The 17,126-nt window shown below is 32.5% G+C and overlaps 1 long non-coding RNA gene across 2 annotated transcripts; it reads right to left on the bottom strand.

Moving 5' to 3' along the window:
• Positions 1–804: 804 nt before the first annotated feature.
• Positions 805–15,593, bottom strand: LOC109119270 (uncharacterized). Of its 2 annotated transcripts, XR_011220334.1 has the most exons (4): positions 15,506–15,593; positions 15,353–15,417; positions 5,806–15,028; positions 4,698–4,833 (listed from the first exon to the last, which is right to left on the bottom strand). It is a non-coding gene; the product is annotated as an uncharacterized lncRNA (long non-coding RNA). The 2 variants fall into 2 exon arrangements; XR_002026527.3 differs by having other exon boundaries at positions 805–15,028.
• Positions 15,594–17,126: the final 1,533 nt, after the last annotated feature.

Raw genomic sequence — 17,126 nt, 5'->3', positions numbered from 1 at the left:
CAATTCATGCAGGCTCCTAAAGTTTCTCATATGAATGCTGCCATCAGAGTAGTGAAATATGTTAAGCAATCACCAGGATTTGGGATATTATTGACAACACAATCCAACTCCACAGAGTCTCTTCAGGCATATTGTGATGCTGATTGGGGATCATGTGTTAGTTCTAGAAGATCAATTACTGGTTACATAATCAAGTATGGAGATTCTCCAATATCTTGGAAATCCAAGAAGCAGTCTACTATTTCTAGAAGCTCTGCTGAAGCAGAGTACAGGAGTCTGGCCTCCACTATTGCAGAGATTACTTGGATCATTGGTTTGTTCAAGACATTGGATGTACCATTGGTGTTACCTGTTTCACTGCATTGTGATAGCAAAGCAGCTATTCAGATTGCTGCTAATCCAGTGTTCCATGAGAGAACCAAACATATTGATATTGATTGTCATTTTATTAGAGAAAAGGTGTCAAAAGGTCTTGTTGTCTTACAATACTTATGCTCATTTGAACAGCCAGCTGATATCCTAACTAAAGGACTAAGCAAACATCAACATTTTCATCTTATCTCCAAGCTAGGAATGAAGAACATCTTCATATCTTCTAGCTTGAAGGGGGCTATTAGAGATTGTAAATAATTAACTAGATTAGTTGATAGTTAGTTAATAGTTAGTTGATAGTTAGTTGATAGTTAGTTAGGATATATTGAGAAGATTCTAGAAGATGGTTTTCTTGTAAATAAGTCACTTAGTACATGTGTATATATATGTAGAGAGTAATACATTGTGGTTGAACTGATCAATAATAAAATTGTGATTGCTTCTTCCTCCATAATTCAATTGTGCAATCAGATTCAGTTTCCATCAGGATAATCAACTCAATTTAATTTATTTCAGAAAAAGGCAAATAGTTTATCTATTGACCAATATGCCCCTGATTCCACTTCCCCAGAATTTTGCCTTATTTAACACACAGGTACTCTCTGAGAAGCATCAAATTCGAGCATAGCCAAGAATGGAAGAAGAATGAGGCGACAGAGAATTTGGGATTTTCTCTAAACGGTGGTTGCCCATCTCCAGTTTGCCAGTGATTTCTCCGTTAAACAAAAAACCAACAACCCTTTCAAATGAACCAGGAAAGCCCGCACAACTACTCTTGTTCCTCTTCCTCTTCTCTTTCACCGCTCTTTTTGCTGCTGATGTTATAATGTGGCTATGATGATTGATTGCTTCCTCTCTGGGCTATGTTCAATCACGAACAATGAGAAAACTCCGACACGTATCTTGGCAGGGCGACCCTGTTAAGGCTTTGAATAGCAAACTGGTGTCTGCAGCCCTGGCGGCGTCGCTTTTCTCTTTTGCTTTGTTAAGAAATACAGCAAAATCTGAGCCCTTAATATCCCATTTCTTGGTCTTGAATGGTGATTCCATTCTCGGGTTGGAAAACCCATTACGGGTTAAAGACGAAGAATGAGGCATCTGAGAAATTGGGATTTTCTGCGAAGGGTGGTTGCCCATCTCTGTTTTGCCAGTGATTTCGCCATTCATAACCAAAAAAAAAAACCAACAGCCCTTTAAAATAAACAAAATAAATAAATAAATAATTGGATGAACTTCGTCCGGACACCCCTACTTTTGTTGTTGTTGTTGTTGTTGATGATGTTTTAAAGGGGCTGTGATGATTGCTTGCTTCCTTTTTGAGCATTTTTCAATCACGACATTGAGAAAATCCGACCCGTATCTTGGCAGGGCAACCTGGTTAAGGCTTTGAATAGCAAACTAGTGTCTGCAGCCATGGCGTTGTCGCTCTTCTCAATCGCTTGATTCAAATACAGCAAATCTGAGCCCTCAATAATTTGTTTCATGGTTTTTGAAAGTGAGTCTTCTCAGTTCGGAAAACCTATTATGGGTCTGTGTTGAAAATTCAGCTCTGAAGAATGAGGCATACAGCGGGAAATTCGAAGACGAAAAAAACAAATAATTTCCCCAAACATGGAAAAGGTTAGCCTAGAAGGAAAGAAATGAGCCAAATTTATCTTATTTTATTCTATACCATACCTATTTAAAGTAGCGTTTATTCCCAAATTTGATGCCCTTTTCTATATCTTGATAGTCCAAAAATTCTGAGGCTATGAAGATTATCCTAAAAAAGACAGGAAAACATTTGAGTTAATTCCAAGACGTGGCTTGGCAAAGAGAACTTGGAAGGTCTGTGAAGGAGGATGAGAAATAATAAGTTTCTTGTTGTCCGTTATTACGAGGCAACCAATCTTTGCAGCCATGCCTGTTTTATCTCTGCTCTTTGATTACATAGGCAAAAATCTGAGCCTCCTACCTCAATTTAACATAACGTTTCATGATTTGATCACTGAAACAGTATCTGTTAGGGGCTTTCTTGAATTGATCTAAAAATTCAGTTACTGCTTTTAAATCTTAAAATTGATTTTATTTTTTCAAAAATGTTGTGAGATAATTTGATTTTCATGAAAAGAGTGGCAAACAATGTCATGGTCTCGAGTCTTGATGCCTTCATGTCTCCACTAACTTATTTCTGAAATTTGGTGACTGGTCACAAGCAAGAGTCGATGATAGCTAACACAGGTGATGGTAAATGTTGATAGGAAAGTAAAAACATTCATTTCTGAAATTTGATGACTGGTCCCAAACAAGAGTCGATGGTAGCAAAACACAAGTGGCTATGAATGTTGATAGGAAAGTAGAACTACTTTAAGTTTCAACTGACAAGTCTATCTAAAGTTTGGTGAGTAATAAACTTTGTATGTTGAACTTTCTTTTTCATTATCAGTTATCCTAATGGTAAGTAATAATAACTTCTATGCATCATGAGTATATCTCTTGCAAAGAATCCCTCAAATTGTCAATGCATGGTGAATTCTGTATTAGCGCTCTTTTGTAAGTCAGAATGTCCTTGAGTCTCACTGGACTTTTACTTGACATGCTCAAAGCCTCTTGTTGCAAGGTCTTTAGCATCTTGAAGACAGTTACAGGTATTAGTACTCCCTACCGTTGTGATAAATTTTTAGTTGAAGGATGAAGCTTGATTCTAATATCCCTATTCAAATGCAGAACTTTTGCCTTACGATTCCAAGAATTCTGGGAGGTTAATCTTTATCTTGTACTTTCTTGTGGTTCCTTTAGAGACTCTTCACTAAAAAATCACTGGACATTTAGTTGGAACAGGTGTGAAATTGGGAGGGACGGGTATTAAGAAGTAGTAGTGATTGAATAGTCATGTTGTGTATATGAGCAAGCATTATCCCTCTATTGTAATTTTTGCTTGCGTTTTCTGGATACCTTTAATGATTTACCTTTACTTCATAAAAATAAGTATTGTCAAGGTCAAAGCGAAAATCTTCAAAAAACATTCTTATTTGTTCATCTGAGTTGCTCATCCTGATGTTTTAGTTTTGGACGAGATCAGCTGAAGACCAGCTGAGTGCAAACTACATCTTCTTGGTGCATGGACAAAAACAAATTGGTTCATTATACTTAATGAATGGGGCTTTAAGACAGTTTCATGATGTTTAACCATTTTCTTAATCTTGTCCAAATCTTGCAGACTCTACTGGAGATAAAGAGAAGGAACACTTCCATACCCGGGTCTGCCGTGGCTTTAAAAAGTAAACTCTATGCATGAAGTTGTCATTTGCATAATCATATGCATAGTACTTCAGGGCATGGAGAACTCATTAAAAATGGTTTGTGATTTCTACTTCACCTTTATTTTTATGTCTTATCTTCATTTTAACTTGCTATTTTTTGAAATTCTATGTGTGTTGTTAATGAGCAATTGTTTGTAATCATCAATTTATATGGGAAACTCTAGGTTGTCCTATGGCTGTGAGTTAAAGAAATGAAATTGGCTCTTAATGAGTATAAAGTGAAATATTATTGCTGCGTTTCTCACAAGGGGAATCACAATGGATGCTGAAACAAAAGAAAAGATAGATGAAAAGACACAAGATAAGTAACAATTGGAAACTAAAGGATGTATTAAATCCAATAACCTCCAATCTAGCTCCTAACAGGTACCAAATATGGATAAATAGATAGACACATGAAAAGAAAATCAAAAGCAACCTAAAGGTATAGTAAACCTAAAGACCTCAATTGATTAATCCACAATTGATTAACACCCAACTCTTACAAAGAGCTCAAGGGAATCGATATCCCAAGCAACCCTCGTTTTTGAACAATGTTCGACAAAAGCTTACCAAGCTTTCTGCACTCACATAAGGAGTTAAATTTATCATTTATCAATATTCAAAATCAGTCTTCCTAAAATGAACCCTAAGACACCTATTTATAGTGTTAGGACTTGGGACTTATTACATAAATGGGCCCAAAAATGACCCGAAATGGGAGATGCGCCCAATGGACTTGGCGAGGAACTCTGCTCCTTGACTTGGCTGGGGAGCTACTTGAACTTTGGGCGGTCTGGGGACCATCACTCAATCCATTTGGCGATGCGCCAATGGCCTCCATCTCGCCGAATGGTCAGCTTTCCCTTATGTAGCTCCTTGGACCAGTTGGCGACCTTGGGACTCTTGCCAAAAGGGGTTTGGTGAGTCGCCGAAGTCGCTGTCCTCTCGCCGAATGGAGCACATCTTCAATTCCTCTTCCTCACTTCATTAGGCCTCCCACGTTCCAAGCTATCATCCAAGCATGGTGTTTCCCAATTGGGAGCTGCTTTAAGGTGCATATGTTCCCATGCAAGGCATGAAACTCCCCCCTCGTCATCCATACGTGTTCAACAGCCTCCATCCTTGTGAACGATCCATCAATACTTTGAAGTTCGTGAATGAATAGCCTTGAGGTAATCTGTATTACAAGGGGAATCACAATCGATGCGGTAACAAAAGAAAAGATAGAAGAAGAGACACAAGATAAGAAATAATTGGCAACTAAAGGATGTATTTAATCCAATAACCTCCAATCTGGATTGATGATTACTATAAACTGGCATGTCAATGTGGTACTATGAACATTGCTATAGCTTGTTCATTAGTCTTTTTCTCGATACATTCACTGCTGCCACTGACATTTATCAAATTGGATATCTACTGCTTAAACCCCATAATTTAACAAAAAAAGAAAACTTATTTGTTCGACCATCTTTGTTAGCTGTTATTTCTATTTAAACTTGTGGTTTGACTCAATACCAAGAAAAAGGAGCATTATTGGTTTCCTTATTCGTTGGACCAAATGACTCACAAATTAACGTGAACAAAGTTAGGAAGACTAGGAAGTTTTTTTTGTAACATCTGTGAACATTACCATAATGACATTTATAACAAACGAGAATTACAACTTTGATCACCTAACAGCACAACATTCCTAGCAGTGTTATCAAGGCGAAGAACACAAAAAAGCTCTAAGGTCTGTGAGGGCTTTAAGCGTAAAGCGCAAATAAAGTGTGGGCTTTAATGAAAAAAGGCGCAAAGGGAGAAAAGATACAAATATTTATGTTTAGTCTAAGACTAATAATTTATAAACATGAATGACAAAAATATGACCAAAGAAATTGAAAAAAAGTTGATGATATAGTGAAATATCAATTATTCAGTGTCACTTCTTCATACGAGGCTTATTGACAAGGAAATGTTTGCCTTAGAACCTTGATGACGACACTGAAGCGCACATAAAGCAAAACGCACATAAAGCGAGGGGAAGCACTCAACCCGTTTCGAGCCTCGCTTCAGGGCTTAAGCGCGCCTTTGATAACATTGATTCCTCGTCTATTCTCTTCTCCTCACAACTAGTTACCAGTTAAAGTTTGAATAGAACTCTTACATTTATACAGTTTTTTTGATTCCCAAATCTAGCTATCCTGTCTATGAATTCCTTTTTGATCTGTGTTATAACTTGCTCCTTTTGTACATTTACTGCTCTATATATTTTCCAATTCTTTGCTCTCCAAGTGTGATATACCATAGCCCCCATAGAGCAGCAATTATTTCTTTCTTTGCTTTACTTCAATACTTTCTTTTGATTTCCTGTAGTACCCGATCATTTCCAGTTGCTTCTATCTGTATGTGAGTCACTGCATGATTGCTTCATTTACCTTCTGCGTCCATACACATGACCAAATAAATGGACTGTTGTCCCGACCTCATGTGTGTCACAAAGACAACACTCTCCTTTTTCCACCTTAATGTTCATCTATATTAACTTTCTTTCGTAAGGAGTCTGCCCAGTGTAGCTAACCACAATATAAACTTGTGCCTTGGTTGTGCTATTCTATTCCAAATCAATGCAACATTTTCCAAAGAGTTCTCCAAAGCGTTTTAATGCTTCATTTCATTCTTCAATCCATTTAGTTTCTTCCAGTACTAACTACTGTTTGGAGGAGCAATATGAGACCAAATATTATCATCTGATTTCATATAGACGACGTGTACCCACTTGACCCACAAAGATTCTTTATGCTCGATTAATTGCCCTAACAGCTTTCCGACCGAAGCAACATTCCAGTCATGGCAACCTTTAATGTGGAGCCCCCATACTTCATAGGTATGCAGACCTTCTCCCACGAGACCAAGGCTATTCGTCTTTTATGTTTAGTGTGGAGACCAAGGCTATTCGTCTTTTATCTTTAGTACTTTCCCATAAGTAGGTCCTACAAATTTTATCCACCTCTTTGACAACACTATGGGGGTAGTATAAAGACAGATTCCCAGAAGTTATGTATCGAGAATATGACTGATGTTATCACTTGTAACCTTCCTGCGTATGATAACTTCTTCGAATAAGTGACAGTTATCCGCTGGGTTATTTTGGCAATCTGTTGATGACATTCCATCTTCGACCACTTCTTGGAGGACAAATCTGATTGGAAAAAAGCCAAGTGTAAATCCAGTTCTATTGAGTAGTGCTTCCTTAGTCTCAGTCACCCCTGCTGTAAAAATGCTGGACTTCTCCATAATCGCCTCTAATCATGTGAGCTAACTTAAGTGGCCAGTCCTTCAAACATTTTGTTCACGGATTTTACTTCCCCTTTACAAAACACCATACAACATCAACAAATATCAAATGTGTCAACTTGACTTGCTTACACATGGGATGAAACTTAAAGTCTGGCAATGACCTTACACTTTTTAGGATCCTTGAAAGGTACTCCATGACATGGGATCTCCATGTCTCACCCCCTTTATCCTCTAAAATAGCCAGATCCTTCTCCATTCACCTTTACTGTGAACATAGGAGATGCAACACAAGTCATGATTTTCTGAGTGAACTCCCTTGGAAACCCATAACCCTTTAGAGCCTCCTCCAAAATCTCCGAGCTAACCATGTTATAGGATTTTTTGAGGCTATTTTCATTAGGCACTGCGGGGATGTCTTCCACTTATAGTGTTTTTAATAGGTCGTGGCAAATCAAGACATTATGTACCATGGATCTAACCTGCATAAAAGCCGATTGGTTATCTGCCACCAGGTAGTTAAATTGCATCCTTCAACATGCTACATATCATCTTTCATATGCTCTTATAGATCACATTACAACAAGAGATGGGTCTAAATTGATTTCCACATTCTGGAGCACAAACTTTGGAAATCAGTGCAATATGGTCTAATTGATCTGCCTCAATAATTTGCCATTATGAAAGAATTCTAGCACAACATCCGAGATTTCACCCCCTATGATGGCCTAGGCTGCTATAAAAGATCCACTCCCGTACCCATCTGATCCAGGATTCTTTGTACTATCTATCGAAAATATGGCATTCTTGACATTTTCATCGTATAAAGCAACATTAATCTCTCCTTATGTTCAGTAGTTAGTATTGCCAATTATGATGAAACTCTGAAAAGTCTTAACTCTTGCATTACTCTTCCTCCCAAGTAAATTCTCATGATAGGATACAAAGAGTTTTGCAATGTACATCAGTGTACTGACTGTTGAGGAATAGACAAAGTTACCATTTTCAATTTTTTTTTTTTTTGCAATGTCATCTGGATCAGATTTCCGCACGCCCTTCTCATCCTTCAACTGAGATGTGGCTTGTTTTAGTCCCCAGTACTTGATCACTGAATAGAAGTAATCTCTCAGTTTAACCAATTTACTTTACTTCTTTGCTGGAGGAATAGCTCGGCTAAATAAGATGAACATAGAAGTTTATGATATTTTATCCTATCATCCTCCTGGAGGTCTGCTCTTGTGGGCTCTTACTGCAATTTTTCTTGAGCCTTCTTAAGTGACACCCTATCTTCATTTGCTTCATCAATGATATTCCTAAAGTGGCAAGTATTTCGATTCCTGAGCGCTTTCTTCAACATTTTCAATTTCTTAACAACTTTCAACATTTTGGAACCTTCAATAATTGAAATGATTTCCTTCTCCTAGATCTTTCTTCTATTAGTGATACTCTGGCTGGGCAATGATCTCTGATTCCTTCAGGCAAGAACCTCACCATAGATGTGGGCATAGAAGCCAACCATTCTCCTTTAGTGAATACCCAATCTATCTTTGAAAAGATTCTTGGGTCACTACTCTTGTCATCCCAAGTGTACTTGTTTCCTTATTGGGGCATTTCGACTGGTGAGCAATTATTCACACGATTTTGGAAATGAATCACTACTGACCAAAGCACTGGATTCCCTCCTATTTTGTCTTCATCCTTAAGGACTGAATAAAGTCCCCTAGAATCATCCAAGGCATTTGACACCCTTGAGATAAATTCTCTTGGTAGTTCCATAGATCCTTTCTTTCTTACTTAGTATTAAATGCATACACCACTGAAAGCATGAACTTCAATTACTTCTGTCGGAAAGTCACCTTGCAAGTGATTACCTGAGCAGTCATACTGATAGGCATCACCTGGTATTGATCAGGTCTCCAAGTGAGCCAAACTCTCCCATTATAATGATAACCTAGGTTAGTTAACTAGTGCCAACCCCCAAACAATTTTCTCGCTACTTGCTCCACCTTGTTCTTCTTTATTTTAGTCTGTAGTAAGCCTACTAGACCCACTTTTTCAGTGTTGCAGAGAAGAGCAACCTTTTTCTGCTTATTCAGGCCTCTAACGTTCCATCATAATATGTTAACCATTCCCATACAGGGTAATGGTTTGACCTCCCCCATTACTAGCCGTCTCAATTATACTCTTTGCGCTAGTCCCAACCTGATGTAAAGGCTGAAATGTGTTTGAATTAGTCACTTTACACTGCTTTGTATGTTGTTGAGTAGCCTTGCCAACTCTTTGTGGTGTAACCCACTCTTCAGTTGGTGCCGCTTGTTCACTTTGGTTTGTTTGCTTGTTCGTTTCCCTTGACTTTGCTCTTGCAAATTCCGTGAATTTTGGTTACCCTGCTTGTTCATTTTCTGATTTACAACCTTTGCACCTATTGTTCGCTGCTCTTTCAACGAACTCTCTCCAGAAACGAACTCTCTCCCTCCCTGGTTTTCCCTCGCCTTGGTGTTTTCAGCATTCTGGATCACTGGTGGAGGGGTTAGCTTTTTCCTGCTATCTCCTTCAGCATGCCCATACTTTTTACAATTTGTACAGAGGGTTGGTTTTCAATCACACACCAGCCTTTGCTCCATTAGATTACCCTTTTTGTTCCTGAACGTAATTTTCTCTGGGAATTTGGCATCCAATTCCACTTCTATCAAAATTCTAGCACAGTTTAACCCAATTTTCTTCTCAGTATTCTGATCTACCATTAATGGTTTCCCCACCAAACATCCTATCTTGTTGAGCCCTTAAGCACTCCAATATTTGAATTCCAATCCATGAACTTCACCCAAATCAGGACAGTATACCACTCTGTCCTTGTAAACTCCATATCCGCATCCCATGCCTTCACTATCAATGGCTTGTTATCAAAATGATAAATGCCCCCTTATATCACTTCATTCTTCCCTGCAGCTGTATCAAACCGAACCAAACGAAGAAGGATAATCCCATTCTTCAACATCAACATTTTGTTTATTCCATGTTTGGCCCATAGTCATTAAATATATCCTTTAAATCTCAGCGAAAGGGGGATGAGCCCCTAGTACATAACATACCACAACATTTTTCCAGAATTCAAACTCCAAACCTTATATCCTCAAGTTTGATTTCTACTATAGGTGCCTCTCCAGTTTGTATAGGAGAAATGTATTCAAACTTGAACCCTGCATTAGATACTTTGGCCATATCAAAGTTATCCCATACCGACCCTTGCGATTTTGTGCGCACATTCTCCTCTTCTATTTCATCTGCCCAAGTCTTCTTCCCACTGCTGTAGGTGACATATTCCCAATTTGCATAACCTTCAGCATAGCCTCCCACCGTTGCAGAGCTTGTTGCTGTAGAACTTTATCATCTCCAACTTTCCAATTGCTTATTTGCAATGTATGTTCAACCTAAAATTTTAAACATATGTTAAGAGACTAATTTAATTTTAACATCTGGATTACAGTTTCGTTGGTAATTTTAGGATAAAGCCTATAATATGATAGTATTTTTGTTTTAAAAAGGGCCACTAAAAGCAGTAGACATCAAAGAGGTAGTAACAGCTTAAACTAAGTAATGTTTTTTCTTGAAACTAAAACCAATATTGTTGTTGAAAAGTATATGCTAAAATTTTCTAATACCTTGTTGTTTGCTACTTAAGATCTCTGAAATATTTACCTCCCTCCTGCTTCACTTAAATATGTTGTGGGGTCGAAAGCTTGAATGGTGGAGTTGTAGCTATTATATAAAGAGGATGCGAAAGAAAGATCTGATAACTTTGTATGTGTTAAAAACACGCCTAAACTATCACCTTTTTCGTTTTTTCTTTTACCTTCATACCTAATTTATTGGGAGCATAAGAATACATTTAAACTATCACTCATTAATAAAATTGTGTTGAATGTGATTTAGGGAGTCTTATAGATTTCCCATGATTACGATCAGCCTAGCTAAATTTTTTTTATGATATGTGTGTGACACAAGTCTTACGTATTCACTCTTTACTGAAACATAGAAGTAACTGTTTTTGTATATTATTCACTTAATAATGATAAATTAATATAATGTAATGTAATAGTGATTACACGGATAAAATTTTGACATTGAAGTAGCTTTATTAGTTTACTTTTAATATTATATTTTTTAATAAATCTCAAGTCAGATATAGTTGATTGAGCAAATGAAGAAGAAAATTCTTTCACTGGATCCTGTTGTAATTAAAATTACGTAATCCTAATAATTATTGCTCACTTATTTTTGTTTTTGTTTATATTACCTTAATAAAAAAAAACTATTGACTTTTTTGTATACATCAGCCCTTAGGAAAGCCACATTTTGCATAATAAACATTATGCTACAAGTAATTTGGTTGATTAACCACACATTTTTTCTATATATATTCCACAAAAATATCAAATAATTTTGGTCCTCCTATATTCTGGATACGCAGTCGTATTTGTTAACTGTTTTAGCCCAAATCTTTTTTTTTTCATCATTGTTTGTGGACATTGTTATATTACAACAAGCTCAATACCTATATTTTAATTGGGCATAATATATATATTGGATCTTAAACTTGGCTTCAAATTTTAACTTTAACCTCCAACTTTTATAATGCATAAACAGGCACTTTAGTTATTCAACTTTTAAATAAATAAACACATGAGTCCTATATGACACAATATACGTAAGACATTACATAGGACAAAAAATGACACGTAGGATGATATGTAGGACATGTGTGTTTATTTGTTCAACTTTATACAAGTTTAAGTGTCTACTTGTGCACACCCAAAGTTGAAGGGCATAAATGTAGTTCGAAGCCAAGTTAAAAAGCATATTTATGTATTACGACATTTGGTAGTGTTAGACATTGTAATTTGTTAATCAATTGTCTTTTGATTGCTACTTATATATAATTAGTGAACTTAGCCGCGCTTTGCGCGATAAAAAATTATTCGTTAAATCTGCTAAATAATTAATTTTTTGAATAGTTGATTATTAAATATATTTCTAAAGATTCTTTATAGTCTTTAATCTAAATATATCAAATGTTAAGTCTTAATTAAGTTTATTATTAGTACTTAAATTTTATATCTTTTGTAATTTGAAATCGCTTAAGAATTTTTGAAATTATAAAAAAAAATCTATATTTATTCTCTTTATTTTAATATGAAAAGTAAATTTAATGTAGTAAGTTGAACTCTTTATAAATTTAAATTTAATTTAATAATATAATAAGCTTAATGTAAATATAGTTTTTTTCTAATATCTATTCTTTTTCTTCAAAAGTATTATACTTTCCTTTAGTAATGAATTTTTTTTTCATCTTTCACTAATCTTAGATTATGAAATGTTTGTAAATCATTTTCTATCTTGACTAATTTTACTACGATTATAATATACTGCCTATTATTTATATAAAAATGAATAGATTGAAAGATAAATAGTCTCAATTACGTAAATAATATACAGTATTCAAATAAATTAAACCCAAATTATATATATGTATTAACTAAAATACAACTTTAAACTTACCTATATTTTAGTTACAATTTCTAAATTATTCTAAAAGGTAAACATAAATAAAAATTGTGAAATTTCCTAATCGTCAAAATTGATTTCATTATTCAAAATAAAATATATACAATGTTGAAACCATTAAAAAAACCTTAAAAGATAATAAACAAAACGATTCAAGTGTTCAAAGTTAAAATTAATATACCTAAAATTTCAATAATATTATTTAGTGTAGGTATAAATTATAATTAGATAAATTAATCAAAGAATCCTTGTTGGAGTACCAAAGAAAATTAAAATAAATTAAAATTAAATAAATAAACAAAATAATCTTTGTAGGAATACCAAAGAAAATTATCCTAGCCTCTAATTATTCAATTTGTATACATTCTCAATGTTCACTACACCATTTGAAGATTAATGGACATAAACATTAATGTAGGGTTCCTTTTCCTTGTGAGTTTATGAAAGTTAAACTTAAATATTGTCATATGTTCATCTTGTCTTCCATTATAAATAATAAAGATTATTTTTAAAAAAAATGCGCAAAATAATAAGTACACTAAAATCATCAATAATGAGGAAAAAAGCAATAAAAAAAATATTGTAAATAAAAGACATCAAACAAACTGAAATAAAAAGAGTAACATGAGTGAAATATTGTACTCATCAAAATTGAATTTGAATTTCCAAAATTGTCATATACTCGTCTACTCGTCCACGCTGTTAAATGTTAACAATAGAAGTTAGTCACAAAGAATATATATATATATATATATATATATATATACATATATATATTAGACATAATCAAAGTGATGTACCTTGGTAACTCAAATTAGATATTGTTCTCATTGAATTTGAATTTTCAAAATTGTCAAATGCTCATCTTATCTTCCACATTGTAAAAGTTAGTAACAAATAAACTATATATTATAAAATTAGAAATAACCAAAGTGATGTACTTTAGTATAAATATGATAAAGAAAGGGAAAATAAAATAAAAAATTTTTGCATTGGTGAAGATGACATGGTTTTAGTATTTATAGTAATCCATAAATTCTTAACTATTGAATAAATAAATTAAAAGAGTAATGGAGTAATCAATACCTACAATTGTAACTTATATTGGTCATTAATGCCTTAATTATAATTTAGTAATACTTTTAAGAAGGAATAAGGAAAGGTTTAAATATTTAAAGGGATAAATTGTAACTTATATATACCTAAAATAATAAAGGTATTAATGGACGAATTTAAAGAGAAATAATGAATAGAGGATATTTATTTAATTTAACTAATATATCAAGATAAAATTAAGAGAAAAAAAAAGCTTTAAAAAAAAATATATATATAAATTCTAATGCTTACCTATGAAGGGTGCCACATCAGCACTTTCATATCCAGATTTATATATATATATATAGATTCCTTTTTTTTTAAATGATTATTATTTTTTTCCTCTGACAATTTTCTCTTATAATGCAAAATTTAACCAAAACAACTTTTTTCATGTCATAAAATCCCTCAAACAACTTCTCAAAGTAGTATTTTTGACTTTTATGAAACCCCATTCCCATATTTTCACTTTTCAACCTTACATGCAATAACAGTCGGAAAAATGGATCTTTGTGAAGAGTATTTAAAAATCGATGAAGTGTAATATGTAATATAATTTATGCAATTGTAATTTATAAAGACGATCAATTGAATATTTTTATCTTTTATTTCTAACTCGAACTATTAGATGGGCGTGAGGGCCTCAAATATTTTTGGTGTAAATTAGGTATATAGTATTTTATGTAATAAAAATAACACTACACACAAATTTAAGATGATAAATATCAAGTTATAAACATACTTTTTAATAATAAACTACTTATAGCATATTATTATCAAGTTATAGCATATCAAGAAAACATATATTATTCTCATTAATTTTTTTAAATAATAATTAACTTATTTAAATAATTACATTTATTATTCAGTTACCTTTTTTCAATCAATGTATTTAATTAAATTAATTATTTTAAGTTACCTTTTTTAAACAAAATTCTTTAACTAGTGTAAATTAAATTAAACATTATATAGTTACCTTTTAAAAAAAATTACAAAATAATAGGGATTTTATCATTCCATAATTAATAACTACCCATCAATATCTAAAATAATAACAGTTTTCTTTTTAAAACTGTCACACGTTGTTTAAAAAAAAATTATATTCCCCAAATATATTGTTCTTCCCCAAATCCTCACCAAATCTTCTTTTTGCACGCCTAACATTTAATCTTCACCAAATTTGGCTCAAAAAACTTTCACTTTTAACATTCTTCTTCACCAATTCTTCCACTTTTGCACTCAAATCTTTCATTTTTGCACTCAAATCTTCATCTTTTGCACTCAAAAAATTGTATAATGTCGAAGAGAGGCAATGAAACCCCGCGAAAAAGTAGAAGGTTGAATGATGAAGCAAGATCCGAGGAATTTCATGCTCCATCTTTCAACATTTTGTCACAAACACAAACTCAGTCTTAATCTGCAAAAAAACAAATCTAGAACAGAAAAATGAAAAATGAAAAAAAAAAAACAGCCAAAGGAAATCGAGAAGAAGAGAAAAGGGATAGAAAAACAAATCGTAGAATCAATTATCACACCAATCTTCATTTTAATTACACATCAAAAGAAAATTACTATTACGTAATATTTAGTATCAGAAACACATTGTAATTGTATCACAAAAAATACATCAAATCAACATCTGCAATATAACAGAAATAAAAAAAACGATACATTCCATACATGACAATAAAAAAATATATATAATTACAACCAATAATTTATACTTAATACATAACAAATCATAAATAAAAACTAACCTGATGAATTTCATTTGCCACCATGTTTAATTAAAATTGACACAATTTTCTCCATCAAATCAAATCTAAACGTTTTCAACGTCAAATTTTAATTATTTTTCAAAAAAAAAACGAAAAAATATATCAATATTCAAATATAAGAATAATCCTTACTTTCTGAAAGAAAATCAAACAATGCACGTTCAAAGAAAGAAGATAATAGATTAGAATTTTTTAAGGATTAAAATCATAATTTATTAGCATTTAAAACGAATTGAGACATTTATGGTGTCTATCTATAATTAAAATATTTTCAAATCCCTTAAAAAGTGCACATTAGTTATCAGTTAATAATAATAACTAATTTCACGCACATTATCTAATTTTAATTAATTCATTTTTATTGTTATTTTTACTATCTAATTTTATAAAATTAAAATTAACATTATTTTCTTTTTAAAAAATGCTATAACTTGATATATTAAATGGCATAAGAGTTTGATTTTCATTCTATAACATTTAATATATCAAGTTATAGCATTTTTTTAAAAGAAAATATTGTTAATTTTAATTTTGTATGATTTTCATTCTATAACATTTAATATATCAAGTTATAGCATTTTTTTTAAAAGAAAATAATGTTAATTTTAATTTTGTAAAATTAGATAATAAAAAAATGGATTAATTAAAATTAGATAATGTGCGTGAAATTAGGTATTATTATTAACTGATAACTAATGTGCACATTTTAAGGGATTTGAAAATATTTTAATTAATGTCTCAATTTGTTTTAAATGTTAATAAGTTATGATTTTAATCCTTAAAAAACTCTAATCTGTTATCTTCTTTCTGTAAACGTGCATTGTTTGATTTTTTTTTCAGAAAGTGAGGATTATTCTTATATTTGAATATTGATATATTTTTTCATTTTTTTTTTTTGAAAAATAATTAAAATTTGACGTTGAAAACGTTTAGATTTGATTTGATGGAGAAAATTGTGTCAATTTTAATTAAACATGGTGGCAAATGGAATTCATCAGGTTAGTTTTATTTATGATTTGTTATGTTTTAAGTATAAATTATTGGTTGTAATTATATATATTTTTTTGTTGTCATGTATAGAATGTGTCATTTTTTTTTATTTCTGTTATATTACAGATGTTGATTTGATGTATTTTTTGTGATACAATTACGATGTTTTTCTGATACTAAATATTACGTAATAGTAATTATCTTTTGATGTGTAATTAAAATGAAGATTGGTGTGATAATTGATTACTACGGTTTGCTTTTCTTTCCCTTTTCTCTTCTCGATTTTCTTTGGCTGTTTTTTTTTTTTTCATTTTTGATTTTTCTGTTCTAGATTTGTCTTTTGCAGATGAAGACTGAGTTTGTGACAAAATGTTTAAAGATGAAGCATGAAATTCCTCGGATCTTGCTTCATCATTCAACCTTCTACTTTTTCGCGGGGTTTCATTGCCTCTCTTCGACATTATACAATTTTTGAGTGCAAAAATGAAAAATTTGAGTGCAAAAGTGGAAGAATTGGTGAAGAAGAATGTTAAAAGTGGAAGTTTTTTGAACCAAATTTGGTGAAGATTAAATGTTAGGCGTGCAAAAAGAAGATTTGGGGAAGAACAATATATTTGGGGAATATAATTTTTTTTTATTAAATAACGTGTGACAGTTTTAAAAAGAAAACTGTTATTATTTTAGATATTGATTGGTAGTTATTAATTATGGAATGATAAAATCCCTATTATTTTGTAATTTTTTTTAAAAAGGTAACTATATA

The sequence above is a fragment of the Solanum lycopersicum genome, chromosome 3 (genome assembly GCF_036512215.1).
Source record: "Solanum lycopersicum chromosome 3, SLM_r2.1".
Lineage (NCBI taxonomy): Eukaryota > Viridiplantae > Streptophyta > Magnoliopsida > Solanales > Solanaceae > Solanum > Solanum lycopersicum.
Note: the sequence above shows the minus strand (reverse complement) of the source record. Positions and strands in the feature narration are given on the sequence as shown.